General features: G+C 39.2%; 1 pseudogene; it reads right to left on the reverse strand.

The window, feature by feature from the left end:
• Positions 1–564: 564 nt before the first annotated feature.
• Positions 565–722, reverse strand: LOC116409885 (annotated as a pseudogene).
• Positions 723–14,150: the final 13,428 nt, after the last annotated feature.

Here is a 14,150-nt window from a genome sequence, read left to right on the forward strand (position 1 = left end):
TTTCTTTGATGCTGTCATTTGTGTGACGATAGGAAAAAGTCACTTTTTTGGGTGTTTTTCCGGCATTTTTTGTTTTGTTCGTGATTTTTCAGTTTGATTCTTTTAATGGATAACTTGACATTCACAGTTGTCATGGAAATGAGTTTAGTCGTGGTTTAAAAAAACTCTAAAACCCCAAAAATCTGAATGATAATAAATGCCCTTCTATGTTTAGATGTTACAGGAAATCCTGTTGAGTCATCGCCTGTGAGTCCTACCCGAAGGTATGGGCTCCGATGCTCATGTGTCCAAGGCTTTCGCCAATGCACAGCATGTGCGGGCAGATCCACCTTCGCCGAAGCTAGGGTGAAAACCACCAAGTCTTGGCCTGGGGTCAAGCCCAAAGGACTACGACACCTATCCAGGGTGCACAAATCAAACACAAAAAGGGTGCAGAAGTGTACGGGTGCAATGCCATTAATCGCCTTGGTAAGGCTCCAGCTGGCAGCTGGAAGGAATAAAAGAAAAATACCTCCAGCCCACCTAATGGCTGTGGCAAGGAAGTGAAGCATGATTAGGCATAATGAGCATCTGCGAAGCCCCCAACAAAAAATAAGTCAGCAGCTCTTCCCTAATGGGAACACAGCCCCTCTGCTTTCATCAAGCTTCAGCTTCATCACAATTAGCAATAATCACGCCTCGGTTTGACCTCATTGGCTATGATACTGCCACTGCGCAAAACTCAACCCTGTGATATAGAAAAATGCTGCTGTGCAGTCCAAAATATACAGATAAGCCACCATAGTTTTCAAACTTTGCACCCTGACCCTCACTCATTGACTGTGGGAGAAGGCCCTTTATTTCCCCCATGAATACTATCTGTCAGCATGTACCTGTAGGCACCTTACCCATCCCCTCACTTGAGTGTCTGAATGAAATGCTGCCTTGAGATCCCCACAGGTAGAGGGATCTGAGCCAAACATCAATAAAATGATTGCTCCATATGTACACATCTCCTTAAAAACACACGCTACCAAGAACATATCTTCAGCAATAGAATGGCCAGGAACCTGCTCGCACTTTTCGTTAAGCTCACCTGTCCATTGTTGAAATAAAAGACCCCATCAAATGTAAAATGGTATTCCTGGAAGAAAAAGTTTTAAAAAGTAAAGCAAACTTTTATATAATAACAAAATATATAATAAAATATAAATGAAAGTCTTGCAGTATAATGAATTTTTACAGCCCTAGTATGCTTTTTATCAGGATAGTTGAGCTTTTGTGGGAAGCTGAAGTAGTACATGATTGGGGGTTGGCAGATTCATCATCACATACTCTATGTAAGCTGGCCATTCATGTGACAATAAAAGCTGCAAACTTAGCCCTTCCAAACTGACTCAGGCGCATGTATGGGGGCCTCCAAATGGACTGCTAGACAATTATCTATCATGTAAAAAAAAGGAGGTTGCAAGAAGGTTGTAACTATGTATGTATACACGGTGCATGCACAGAGCTAGGTGCATAAATCAGATGGTTTAGTGAATCTAGTGGCTGATTTTAGGGACTGGAAGCAACACATAATTCTGCTGCTTTCCAAACTGGAATCCTGGTATATTGTTATTATATCTGTCAGTTTTCTACACAGGCTCACTCCAAGTTCTCCAGTTTGTCATTTTAGTTTTTGTTTGGTTGTTACACTCCTTGTAAATACAGGTATAGGACCCGTTATCCAGAATGCTCGGGACCAAGGGTATTCTGGATAATCGGTCTTTCCGTAATTTGGATCTTCATACATTAAGGGGCTGATTTACTAAGACACGATTTCGAATTGGAAAAATTCTGATTGGAAACGAACATTTTGCGACTTTTTCGGTAATTTTGCGATTTTTTGCGATTTTTTCGGCGTCTTTACGATTTTTGCATAAAAACGTGAGTTTTTCGTAGCCATTACAAAAGTTGCGCAAAGTCGCGATTTTTTCGTAGCGTTAAAACTTGCGCGCAAAGTCGCGCCTTTTTCGTAGCGTTAAAACTTAAAAGGCGCGACGTTTCACGCAAGTTTTAACGCTACGAAAAAATCGCGACTTTGCGCAACTTTCGTAATGGCTACGAAAAACTCGTGTTTTTACGCAAAAATTGTAAAGACGCAGAAAAAATCGCAAAAATACTAAAAAATCGCAAAATTACCGATCATTACGAAAAAAACGCAATCGGACGCATTCGGCCCGTGCGTGGGTTAGTAAATGTGCCCCTAAGTCTACTTAAAAATCAATAAACCATTAATTAAACCCAATAGGATTGTTTTGCATCCAATAAGGATTAATTATATCTTAGTTGGGATCAAGTACAGGTACTGTTTTATTATTACAGAGAAAAGGGAATCATTTAACCATTAAATAAACCCAATAGGGCTGTTGTGCCCCCAATAAGGGGTAATTATATCTTAGTTGGGATCAAGTACAGGTACTGTTTTATTATTACAGAGAAAAGGGAATCATTTAACCATTAATTAAACCCAATAGGGCTGTTCTGCCCCCAATAAGGGGTAATTATATCTTAGTTGGGATCAAGTACAGGTACTGTTTTATTATTACAGAGAAAAGGGAATCGTTTAACCATTAATTAAACCCAATAAGGCTGTTCTGCCCCAATAAGGGGTAATTATATCTTAGTTGGGATCAAGTACAGGTTCTGTTTTATTATTACAGAGAAAAGGGAATCATTTAACCATTAAATAAACCCAATAGGGCTGTTCTGCCCCCAATAAGGGGTAATTATATCTTAGTTGGGATCAAGTACAGGTACTGTTTTATTATTACAGAGAAAATGGAATCATTTAACCATTAAATAAACCCAATAGGGCTGTTCTGCCCCCAATAAGGGGTAATTATATCTTAGTTGGGATCAAGTACAGGTACTGTTTTATTATTACAGAGAAAAGGGAATCATTTAACCATTAAATAAACCCAATAGGGCTGTTCTGCCCCCAACAAGGGGTAATTCTATCTTAGTTGGGATCAATTACAAGGTACTGTTTTATTATTAAAGAGAAAAAAGAAAATCAGTTTTAAAATTCTGAATTATTTGATTAAAATTAAGTCTATGGGAGACAGGCTTTCCGTAATTCGGAGCTTTCTGGATAATGGGTTTCCGGATAAGGGATCCCATACCTGTACAACTAAAGGCTGAATTGGTGCAAATAAAACCCAAAAAACACAAAGCAAAACAATAACCCCCCCCAAATCATTTATAGGGCCCATTTACAAAGGAATAAAGATGCACCAAATACATATTTTATTTCACAATATTGAATTCTCCACAACAGATGGCCAATTGGCCCATCTTGGCAAATCCAAGCCTTGTTTACATATTTAAAAGTAAGAAAAATAAATTTCAAATGAAATAAATTGCATTATTTGTCAGGACTTAAATATCATGGGATCTGTTATCTGGAAACACGCTAATCCAGAAAGTTCCAAATCATGGAAAGGCCATCTCCCATAGACTCCGTTATAAGCAAATAATTCTAATTCTAACTTTAATTCTAAATGATTTTCTTTTTCTCTGTAATAATAAAACAGTACCTGTACTTGATCCCAACTAAGATATAATTACCCCTTATTGGGGGCAGAACAGCCCTATTGGGTTTATTTAATGGTTAAATGATTCCCTTTTCTCTGTAATAATAAAACAGTACCTGTACTTGATCCCAACTAAGATATAATTACCCCTTATTGGGGGCAGAACAGCCCTATTGGGTTTATTTAATGGTTAAATGATTCCCTTTTCTCTATAATAATAAAACAGTACCTGTACTTGATCCCAACTAAGATATAATTACCCCTTATTGGGGGCAGAACAGCCCTTTTGGGTTTATTTAGTGGTTAAATGATTCCCTTTTCTCTGTAATAATAAAACAGTACCTTGTACTTGATCCCAACTAAGATATAATTACCCCTTATTGGGGGCAGTACAGCCCTATTGGGTTTAATTAATGGTTAAATGATTCCCTTTTCTCTGTAATAATAAAACAGTACCTTGTACTTGATCCCAACTAAGATATAATTACCCCTTATTGGAGGAAAAACCATCCTGTTGGATTTATTCAGTATTTAAATGATTTTTAGAGAAGGAAAGGTAAAAACTAAGTAAGCTTTATCAGAAATGTCTAAGTAAATACAGCCATAAGCACTCACAGAAATACTGCACTAAATCGTCTATTTAAAGAAACACAGGATTTCTTGTCTCCTTTTTTGAAAACATGTTCTTAGGGTATCTGACTTCCTCTCTCAGAAAAATCTTTCATTCCCGGGGCCAGAGTCTGCTCAGCTCTCTCCCCCCTCCCCTCTCCTGCTCCCCTCTCCCACAAGACTGCCAAGAACTTCCTCCCTTAGGAATGTGTGATCTGAACTATAACGGCTAGAGCTGCAACCAGGAAGCTATGAAGACCAAGCTAAAATGGCAGATGCAGTCGTAGGCAAACAAAGGAAGATTCTAGGGCTCTTAACTCAGGTATGGTAATGGCTTCTGCATAATAAATATAGCGTTCTAGGTGCCACTAATGTGGTGAATCTATCGGCAGTAAAATGCCAATATGACTTTTCCTTTAAAGTATGGAGACCCAAATTATAGAAAATTCCTTATCTGGAAAACTATAGGTCCTGAGCATTCTGGATAACAGGTCCCATACCTGTCTTGGCGATGTATGTTTTATGACTGTGAATACACTCCCCCTTCCCCTTTTGCATTCTGTACCATTCTATAATTATTATTATATTGTTAATATTATTATTATTAATAATATTGAATACAATTACAGTTGAATAGTCACATAAATTTAGAGGTTTTGATTTGGCTGTGATTGGGCCAAATACAAACGTTAAAAAGGGGCCAAGCCCTTTTGGGGTGTAAACCACTCTGCAATATGCACCGGCTAGAGAGTAAGTACAGGGCTCCATATATATCTTGTAGCTGCAGTCACTACTACCTGGGCAGTACCAATGGCATGGCAGTGAAGGGTGTGCATAGGTTATGAATGAAGACATGCATAATCCTTACACGACAGGCAAACGTTGCACCCACCCTCATATAATATGCTGTTAGAAGCTATTCTCTGCACTTGATACCAGAAGGAAGAGTTGCTTGCTCCACAGCTTCTAGGTGCATTGTGGGCAAAAACATGGTGCTTTGCACCTATTTTTTGCCCATTGTACTTTGTCCCCAATGATAAATAAGCCCTAATATATTTTTTAGATATTTAAGATGATCCTCCCCATTAAAAACAATTCAAAGCAAGTTATCTACAATTTTGCTAACAGCTGGCATCACAGTGTTATTATTAGAGCCTTTCCCTATTTCTTTTCAAACATTAAGAATTACCTTTGTTTCTGTATCAGCTTTATCCGTTAATATTAAACTTTTGAAATCTTCATTAATACAGATGGTTGTGTCCTGTTCCTCTGAACCTGAAATAAAGTGTTTGTTCTGTGTTATTTTGCCAAAATTTCTGAGGAACCTTTATGGCCAGATTTAAAAATAGAAACTTAATTTAATTTAAGTAGTAAACCTAGATTCAAAGCGACCTACAGTATCTGACTAACCAGCCCACAGGTCATACAAACCATTGGAACTTTCTATTGTTCCGACTGATAGCGCTCAGTACAAAGTGAGTTGCAACCCGCCCAGTCCACAAGCTGATCCTTATGTGCTTTGGGTATTAGTACAGGTATGGGACCTTTTATCCAGAATGCTAGGGACCTAGGGCTTCCTGGATAAGGGATCTTTCCGTAATTTGGATCTCTATGCCTTAAGTCTACTAAAAAATCATTTAAACATAATTTAAACCCAATAGGATTGTTTTGCCTCCAATAAGGATTAATTATATCTTAGTTGGGATCAAGTACAGGTACTGTTTTATTATTACAGAGAAAAAGGAATCATTTAACCATTAAATAAACCCAATAGGACTGTTCTGCCCCCAATAAGGGGTAATTATATCTTAGTTGGGATCAAGTACAGGTACTGTTTTATTATTACAGAGAAAAGGGAATCATTTAACCATTAAATAAACCCAATAGGGCTGTTCTGTCCCCAATAAGGGGTAATTATATCTTAGTTGGGATCAAGTACAGGTACTGTTTTATTATTACAAAGAAAAGGGAATCATTTAACCATTAAATAAACCCAATAGGGCTGTTCTGCCCCCAATAAGGGGTAATTATATCTTAGTTGGGATCAAGTACAGGTACTGTTTTATTATTACAGAGAAAAGGGAATCATTTAACCATTAAATAAACCCAATAGGGCTGTTCTGCCCCCAATAACGGGTAATTATATCTTAGTTGGGATCAAGTACAGGTACTGTTTTATTATTACAGAGAAAAGGGAATCATTTAACCATTAAATAAACCCAATAGGGCTGTTCTGCCCCCAATAAGGGGTAATTATATCTTAGTTGGGATCAAGTACAGGTACTGTTTTATTATTACAGACAAAAGGGAATCATTTAACCATTAAATAAACCCAATAGGGCTGTTCTGCCCCCAATAAGGAGTAATTATATCTTAGTTGGGATCAAGTACAAGGTACTGTTTTATTATTACAGAGAAAAGGGAATCATTTTTAAAAATTAGAATTATTTGCTTATGATGGAGTCTATGGGAGATGGCCTTTCCGTAATTCAGAACTTTCTGTATAACGGGTTTCCAGATAAGGGATCCCATACCTGTACAGGTATCGGACCCCCTATCCGGAAACCCATTATCTAGAAAGTTCAGAATTACGGTCTCCCATAGACTCCATTTTAATCAAATTATTTACATTTTTTAAAATGATTCCCTTTTCTCTGTAATAATAAAACAGTACCTGTACTTGATCCCAACTAAGATATAATTACCCCTTATTGGGGGCAGAACAGCCCTATTGGGTTTATTTAATGGTTAAATGATTCCCTTTTCTCTGTAATAATAAAACAGTACCTGTACTTGATCCCAACTAAGATATAATTACCCCTTATTGGGGGCAGAACAGCCCTATTGGGTTTATTTAATGGTTAAATGATTCCCTTTTCTCTGTAATAATAAAACAGTACCTGTACTTGATCCCAACTAAGATATAATTACCCGTTATTGGGGGCAGAACAGCCCTATTGGGTTTATTTAATGGTTAAATGATTCCCTTTTCTCTGTAATTATAAAACAGTACCTGTACTTGATCCCAACTAAGATATAATTACCCGTTATTGGAGGCAGAACAGCCCTATTGGGTTTATTTAATGTTTAAATAATGTTTTTAGCAGACTTTAGGTAGGAGATCTGAATTACAGAAAGACCCCTTATTTGGAAAACCTCAGGTCCCGAGCATTCTGGATAATGGGTCCCATACCTGGTCATTTAACCAATGGGGTTTTGCAGGGAAAATGGGCACTTGCAGATGTAAATATCCCCTATAATGTAGATTTTCTTTTCACACTGAAAGAAAATCAGTTTTTGCTATCCCAAATCCACACTGCTTTATGCAAACATAAAGTCAAGGATTTGTTTTATTTTTTTAAGAAAACTCTTTAAATACTTTTGCAATTTTGCATTGAAGCATTTACATTGCTAATCTTGTTACCATTAATATCTATTCATTGCTGTCCCCTTACAAAACAGGTCCCCCTGACGTGGTAGTATAGTTCATATGATCATTGGCACAATATTGTATTTATTATAACACTTGTCCTCCCTGTGTGTAATTGTGTATATTGTAAGATTGTACAGCGCTGCGTACCCTTGTGACGCTTTATAAATAAAGTTATACATACATACATACATACAAAGCCAGCATGCTCAGACTATGGGGGAATACAGTGCAATGTGTGCAATACACAGTGTGAATTCAAATAGGCCGTGACTCCAAGTTCAGCTTGATATAAAAGTTATCCAACCAATCAGCCCATGAAGGTCACAGCTGGATATTGTCTTTCACCTTCAACTGGGCTGATTGGGCTGCTGGCCCAGACTTGGACAGCCTGTTGGATTGTAGTATGGACTCAATCCAACCCCAGAGGTGCATTACATACCCAGACAGTATGGTCAGAATCAGCTATACTGATGACCAAGTTTTATAAATATGTAGAAAAATAGAAATATCTAATTACAATGCATGTAGCTGATATTGTAGCACATTGCCATTTTACACATTACCTTCTGTCTGATACAGTCCCACAGCTACTTTCACGCAGACATCTTGTCCTAGCTGACACAAAAGTAAATTAAACATTAAAAAAAAAAAACATCCAAAAAATATTTGTACAGGCAGCGTCAGGTACATTTAATAGTGTAAGATAAGGGCTGATGTTGCAAGGCTCATGATATTAATTCTTATAATAGACTGTTTATCCAGGGACTGCATGAAATTATCCCGTAATTACACATAACAAACATGCAAGGCTGAACATGATGAAAGTCTTCCTTTAACTCATTTAACCTGAACAGATCTATTTCTCAAAATTATAAGAGAACTTTCTTTATATTGTTGAACAGGGTCTGACTGCACTTCACAGGCTGCCCCCATTCCACTTCTCTTTGCCGCACCTCCAGGGGTAGAAAATTAAAGATGGTCGCACCCATCTTTAATTTTGTTTTAATCCAAAGTTGCGCTCTGGTAGCTGGCTTGTAGGCAGGGGGGAGGCCCCACATGACCCCAGTGGGCCAGTCTGACACTGCTGCTTATGTACAAATATGAGCTGTTACAAAAGGAAATACAACTATAAACATACAAACATAAATATTAATTTGAAGATTTAAAGATGTGAGTTTTATAAAAATGTAAAACTTTTTTCTTAGTACAGGTATGGGATCCCTTATTCAGAAACCCATTATCCAGAAAGTTCCGAATTACAGAAAGCCTGTCTCCCATAGACTCCATTTTAATAAAATAATTCAGATTTTTAAAATTGATCTCCTTTTTCTTTGTAATAATAAAACAGTACCTGTACTTGATCCCAACTAAGATATAATTAGCCCTTATTGGGGGCAGAACAGCCCTATTGGGTTTATTTAATGGTTAAATGAGTCTCTTTTCTCTGTAATAATAAAACAGTACCTGTACTTGATCCCAACTAAGATATAATTACCCCTTATTGGGGGCAGAACAGCCCTATTGGGTTTATTTAATGGTTAAATGATTCCCTTTTCTCTGTAATAATAAAACAGTACCTGTACTTGATCCCAACTAAGATATAATTAATCCTTATTGGGGGCAGAACAGCCCTATTGGGTTTATTTAATGGTTAAATGATTCCCTTTTCTCTGTAATAATAAAACAGTACCTGTACTTGATCCCAACTAAGATATAATTACCCCTTATTGGGGGCAGAACAGCCCTATTGGGTTTATTTAATGGTTAAATGATTCCCTTTTCTCTGTAATAATAAAACAGTACCTGTACTTGATCCCAACTAAGATATAATTAATCTTTATTGCAGGCAAAACGATCCTATTGGGTTTAATTGTTGTTTTATTAATTTTTTAGTAGACATGGTATGGAGATCCAAATTACAGAAAGACCCCTTATCGGGAATACCCTTGGTCCCTAGCATTCTGAATAATGGGTCCTATAGCTGTACTTGCATTATAATATATATGGGTTAAACTGTTTTCTAGCTGTGTTGCCCACATACAGCGGAACCCACTGGCTGCTGGAAGGGTGGAGTACATCAAAAATGCTCATGGAATCCCCCTTTCTTTTTTCAGCTTTAATCATTCTTATTGTGTTCCTTCCTAAATGCTCTGCTTCCAGCAAAACAGCTGGTACTTTGATGGGAAAGCTTTGGATTGCCAAATATTCTCTTCAAGAGAGTTTTTGCACCTAAACAGAGTACAAATACATACAAAACAGCCAGGAAACGAGACCGTAGCCTTGTACCCAACATAAGTTCAGTATACAGACCTCGTGCTGAACATACCTTTTGCCTATTGTTTTAATGAAAAATATTTATGTTTGTTTATATTTCTTGCATGTATTCTGAATTCCTCCTTATCTGTAAACCAGGGATATACGTGGGGAAGAGATTCCAACAAGACTGGGGCGGGAGGCATAGTAAAAGCAAACATAAAGCAATATCCTATAAGTATTTTATGATTAAAACTAAAAAAACATGTTTTTCTGTACTTTACCAATACCAGATCTATTTCTTTGGCTTATGGTGACATGGGGGTGTTTTCCCTTATTGGTTGATTCATTAAATGTGTATGAAACTGATCATATAACAAATAATCTCAGTTTATTTTAACTTTATTAGTGAAGATATTATAAAAAAATAACTCTTCACCACCACAAGCCCAAATGATTCCTTGGATGGAATGTCAAGAATTTTTAAGAAAGGAAAAACACCCCAAGTCTCACCCCCTCCTCCCTAAACACACACAGGGGTAGGCATCCTTACCATTTCTGAACCTATACAGGTATGGGATCCGTTATCCGGAAAACCTTTATCCAGAAAGCTCCGAATTATGGGATGCCTATCTCCCCTAGACTCCAAGTTAATTAAATAATTAATTTTTTTATAATGATTTTTATAATGTTATTATAAAAGATTACCTTGTACTTGATCGCAACTACGGTATAATTCATTCTTATTTGAAGACAAAACAATGCTATTGGGTTTAATTAACATTAAAATGATTTGGAAAGAACCCTTATCCAGAAAGCCCCAGGTCCCGAGTATTCTGGATAAAAGGTCCCATACCTGTAATCTAATCTATGTCACTGGTGATATCCGTTACCATCCAACCACTGTTAAACAGATCCTGGAAACCTGCAGCCTGTCTATGCTCAGAGATGTTCAGTGTTTAGGACTCCAGCGATGATGAAGTAGAATTCTTTAGATGGGAATTTAAACTCTTCCCTAGCCATCTACATTTAGCTGGAGACTTCCTACACACTGAATATAAGGCATTTGGATGGCATGGTCTGTTAGAGCTCCTCACAGGTGTATCTTTAACTGCCTGGATAGTGTTAAGAGTTGGCCATAAAGAGATGCTGGATTGTAGTGCAAACAAATACTGTAAAAAAAACATCAAAACACTGAACATTCCATGAAAAGGCAGATTTTTTTACCTCTTTTTGCAGAGGACCTACCTGCCCGATATCCATTGTGCTTTTAAGGGAAACCTCCACCTGGCATTATATGAAGTTACATTTAATATTTAATGTGTTTCTACAAGTTTAGAAGTATCATGCTTCCCATTAGTTTGTCCTTGGAAGGTATCAAGATACAAAAGTGAGACTGTAATTCAATACGCCTGCGGGAAAGGAGAAACAAAAGGTTAAACTCACATTCAGCTCCTAGACATGACAACTAGTGGAGAACGTACAGAAACGTACTGCTCCGTGTGGCCTGAAACCATCCCTTCGTGATGTTGTGGGTTTGTAAGGGGTATATTGGAGTATAAGGCATACTAACTCATAGCAAGGTTACATGTATGAAATCATTGCTGTATCAGCCATTCACTGGATATCAGTTATGGCAGGCAATCGAAGAGATCAGCCAACACCATGCAGCAATATAGGCTCTTATTTATCAGCCATTTAGACATAATTGTGAGGGGAAGCGGCACATTTTGTATATTATATATGCATCTACTATACTTGCGTCAGGTTTAGTCAATAGAGGGGTTTATTGCATTTTATTTTATGTACAGGTAGGGTATCTAGTATCTAGAAACCTGGTATCCAGAAAGTTCCTAATTACATAGGGTGCATCTTAATGGGAAACTCCGGCTTCTGAACTAAAATTTGTTAAATAGCCCCACACAATGTAGAAACCCCTAATATACCTATGACTGTAATCTGTTCCTTCAAAAAGTATGAATAAATACCATTTTATATGCTGAAATCCAGCTGCAAAACAGTTCTTTTTTTCTGCATCATTTGAAATCCTGGCAGGGTAGGAGGGGCAAAAACAAATTGTAAAAATGTCTTCACAGCTTACAGACAGCATGCAGGAACTACATAACCCACAATGCATTGCACTGTGATGTTCCTTTCCTTATTACCATCACATGTGCAGGGAATTGTGGGATTGGGAGGATGCAGGCTGAGGACAGGCGACTACATTTTATTTGAGTCTCAAAGTAGTCAGCCAGAACAGCAGGGGGACAGGGGGCGGGGCTTAGGGAACAGTTCCAAATCATATCATTACATTAAAAGCTAAAGTTGTGTTTGGGTGAAGTTCCCCTTTAATCAAATAATTTAACATTTTAAAACTTAAAAAAAAGTACCTTGTACATGCTGGTAACTAAGCTGCATGAATGCATATCGGTGGCAAAACAATTCTATTAGGTTTATTTCATGTTTAAATTATTTTTTAGTAGATTTAAAGTATAGTGATCCAAATTACAAAGCAAACGAGTGTTTTGCCAGCACAGTGGTTGTTCTAAGTCCAAATCTAAGGACTTCGCCTTTAAAGATGTCTTCCTACTTAAACATTTCCTAATTGTTCTAAAAATTCATTAATGTTGTTTTTTTAACCATCCTACTTCACCTCTATTTTCTGCATCATTTTGTTTTCGTATTGTTTATTAGGGTGAAGACACACGGGGCTACTTTCCCAGCCATAGGGTAATGTTTAAGTCACTGTGTAATCATTGCATTTGCCTTCACCCTTATGTGTTAGCATACCTCCCAACATTTGAAAAATGAAAAGAGGGACAAAAAGATTTGGCGCGCGTAGCGCGGCAATTTTTTTTGACCAAGCCCACTTTCGTGGCCACGCCCCCAATTACCACACCCCATTTTTAAAAAAATACTCCTTTTATATAGATGAAATGGCGGGATCAGACGCAAATGTGCTATACCCTCATACTGAACAACCTAAGGAAAACAATATAGCAACTCCTACATTAAAATACAAATATAGAGAGAAGGCAGTCAGTTATAACTATGTACCAGTTTTGCCCCCCCATACACAGTACCCCCATACACAGTGCCCCCATACACAGTAGCCCCCCATACACAGTAGCCCCCCATACACAGTGCCCCCATACACAGTGCCCCCATACACAGTAGCCCCCCCATACACAGTAGCCCCCCATACACAGTGTCCCCCATACACAGTACCCCCCATACACAGTGCCCCCATACACAGTAGCCCCCCCACACACAGTAGCCCCCCATATACAGTGCCCCCATACACAGTAGCCCCCCACACACAGTAGTCCCCCCACACACAGTAGCCCCCCCATACACAGTGCCCCCATACACAGTAGCCCCATACACAGTAGCCCCCCCACACACAGTAGCCCCCCCATACACAGTGTCCCCCATACACAGTGCCCCCATACACAGTACCCCCACACACAGTGCCCCCACACACAGTAGCCCCCCCATACACAGTGTCCCCCATACACAGTACCACCCATACACAGTAGCCCCCTATACACAGTACCCCCATACACAGTAGCTCCCCATACACAGTAGCCCCCCATACACAGTAGCCCCCCCATACACAGTAGCCCCCTATACCCAGTACCCCCCATACACAGTACCTACCATACACAGTACCCCCATACACAGTACCCCCCATACACAGTAGCCCCCCATACACAGTAGCCCCCTATACACAGTACCCCCCATAGGGCTCCGCCTTCGTCTGCGGCTTCTCTCCTTATGCGGCGGCGACAGGCCCTTTTATAAGGTTGCGCCCGTGCGTAATGACGTCACACGTACCCAGGGGCACAACCTTATAAAAGGGCCTGTCGCGCTGCACAAGGAGCCGCATAAGAAGAGAAGCCCCAGGAGAAGTTGGAACATCCGGCTCCAGCCAGCGCATTCGGCTGTTCTGGATAGTTCAATGAATGTCCCGCAATGCGGGACATTCATGGAACTATCCGGAACAGCGGGATGCGCCATAAAAATCGGGACTGTCCCGCGAAAAGCGGGACAGTTGGGGGGTATGTGTTAGTGCAGGGGTCCTCAAACTTTTTAAGCAGGGGGCCAGTTCATGGTCCCTCATACTGTTGGGGGGCTGGACTATAGCCCTTAAACTACACCCCCCCTCCAGCTCCCTGCTGCGGGGTCAAACTACACCCCACTCCTGCATCCTCCCTCTCCCTGCTGTCCACTGCATCCTCTCTTACAGCTCCCCCACTCCATCTGTCCTCCCTCTCCCAGCCCCCCTCCTGCTCCCC

Source organism: Xenopus tropicalis, chromosome 3, assembly GCF_000004195.4.
Source record: "Xenopus tropicalis strain Nigerian chromosome 3, UCB_Xtro_10.0, whole genome shotgun sequence".
Lineage (NCBI taxonomy): Eukaryota > Metazoa > Chordata > Amphibia > Anura > Pipidae > Xenopus > Xenopus tropicalis.